Source organism: Psammomys obesus, unplaced genomic scaffold (assembly GCF_907164565.1).
Source record: "Psammomys obesus unplaced genomic scaffold, mPsaObe1.curated_primary_1811, whole genome shotgun sequence".
NCBI lineage: Eukaryota > Metazoa > Chordata > Mammalia > Rodentia > Muridae > Psammomys > Psammomys obesus.
Genome location: NW_026592403.1, coordinates 1,123,699 through 1,125,764, shown reverse-complemented (window position 1 = coordinate 1,125,764; position 2,066 = coordinate 1,123,699). Strand labels below are relative to the sequence as shown.

At 37.8% G+C, this 2,066-nt stretch overlaps 1 non-coding gene across 1 annotated transcript; it reads left to right on the top strand.

Moving 5' to 3' along the window:
* Window positions 1-1,486: 1,486 nt before the first annotated feature.
* LOC129681310 (U6 spliceosomal RNA) lies at window positions 1,487-1,593 on the top strand. Its single transcript, XR_008720830.1, has one exon. It is a non-coding gene; the product is annotated as a U6 spliceosomal RNA (small nuclear RNA).
* The last annotated feature ends 473 nt before the right edge of the window (window positions 1,594-2,066 follow it).

The following is a 2,066-nucleotide window of genomic DNA, read 5'->3' as shown; positions in this document are numbered from 1 at the left end:
TCAAGTGAAGAAAATGTCATCCATTAAATTTTTGGTGCTAGGGGAAAAAAGACTACTATTATCCCATTTCAGTGGCAGGATACCCTTCATCTAGCTCTCAGAAATCAAAACACACAGATGCTTAATTTGAGGACCACAGTAGGAAGACGGGTGTTCCTTCTGTTTGGGGCACAAAAGATGGAGGAAAGAGTAGAGTGATTTGAGTATAGAAAGATTGGCAGATGGTCCTTTTGTCTGCTTCAGGCTCCTAGCAGGTGGCGTTCTGTTAGTTTTGTGTGCATTTGGGGATGGAACAAGATAGAGGACTTTTTAAGCTGTTTATTTTCAAGTAAATATGGTTGTCTCTATAAACTTTAAAGTATCATAGCTATAACACACATGCAGCAAAGATTGTAATCCTTAGGTACATTTCCATGATCTTTGTCAAAGGATATATTCATGGCTATTAATAATCAAGGAATGAGAAACTGAAAGCATCCTTACAACCTTCTCTAAGACCAGTTCCAATTTAGAGAGCATCTCTTACCACCTTTGACAAACACTGTTCCGATGTCTGCCTGAGAAGATTGAAGTCTGTGTTGGTTTAAATATGTTTTTACCACATGGTAATGGATATAATATTTTGTTTCTAGCTGGTGGTGCTTTCAATAGGGAACCCGTATATGGCCAGTAGATTAACACACTGGCAGCTTAAAATTCTGATGCCATTATTGAGATGTCATGGAAAATAGGGCATAAGCACAGCAGTTTGGATAAAGTGAGTCATTTAATATGTCTTGAAGGCTTTATCTTGTTTTTGGACCCTTCTTTTTTACTTCTTTACTTACTAGTGAACATGAAGTAAACAACTTTGTTTCACCATGTCCTTTGCCATAATATTCTCCATACTAGGGACTCAAAAACAATGGATCCTAAGATTAGTGACAGAAACATCTAAAACAATAGGCCTTACAGCAAAGATGAATCTCTTTTTCATTAGTAATGGGGAAAAAAAAAACTAATGTTTATTCCATTTGTCACCGCAAACAAAAAGAAGAGACAGATGTTTAAATTTTGAATTGTGATTTATTCAGATGAGCAGTGGTACAAGAAAGTAGTGGGTTAAACACCCTGAAGAAACCAGCCTAACATCTCTTTAGCTAGTTTCTTTACAGAGTGGAGAACACAGAATACTATCAGGGAGCTCAATCTTATTCCCCTGGTTAGCTGTGCATCAGGTTTATAAAATCAATGATGTCCTTTCAGGTCCCACTGCTGCCCTTTACACTCTTAACTTAATCAGCTCTATGGGCATCTCTAATAATACACCTCTCGAATGTCTTCTGGAGTCAACTCTACATCCCTCCAGGAACTATCTGATGTGGAGGGCTAGAGCTATCTCAGAAAAAAAAAGGACATTGAAAAAGTCTGTGTGAGAGCTACTATGAATGAGTACAGACAAGCAGACTTCTTTCTGAAGAGGAGTGGCATACAGAATTCCACCTTTGTGTTCACTTAGTCAGCACATATACTGAAATTGGAAAGATACAGAGAAGACTAGGATGGCTACTGAGCAAGGATCATAAAATTCCACCATTCTTTCTCTTCATCTTACTATATTTAGTTGTTTTAAGGTATTTTGTTTTCATAGTAACAGAATAACTAACATAGGTTCCACCTGCTTTGAATTTTCCAAGTGGAACTGTATAACATGTATTCACTGTGGATGCCTTCCATTGCTCAACTATGAAGGTGTTTTTAACATTTGGATCAGAAAGTCCCAGTGTTTTCACACTAGGAACACATAAGAGTTCTAATGGGACATTCTACTACAGAAGCTAATAGTTATTGAACAGAAACTGGTAGACAGATACCTACCCTAAAGAAAAGCCTCGGGAGCTGGAGAGATGACTCATAGTTTAAAACAACTAGCTGCTCTTGCAGAAACCCCAGTTTGGCTCCTTAGTACCCACATGGTAGATCATAACCCTGTATAAATTCAGTTCCAGGGGGCCAATATCCTCTTTTGACATCCAGAAAATTAAGAATGTTACTTTAGTTTCCTAAAACTATAGGCTTTTCAAGGC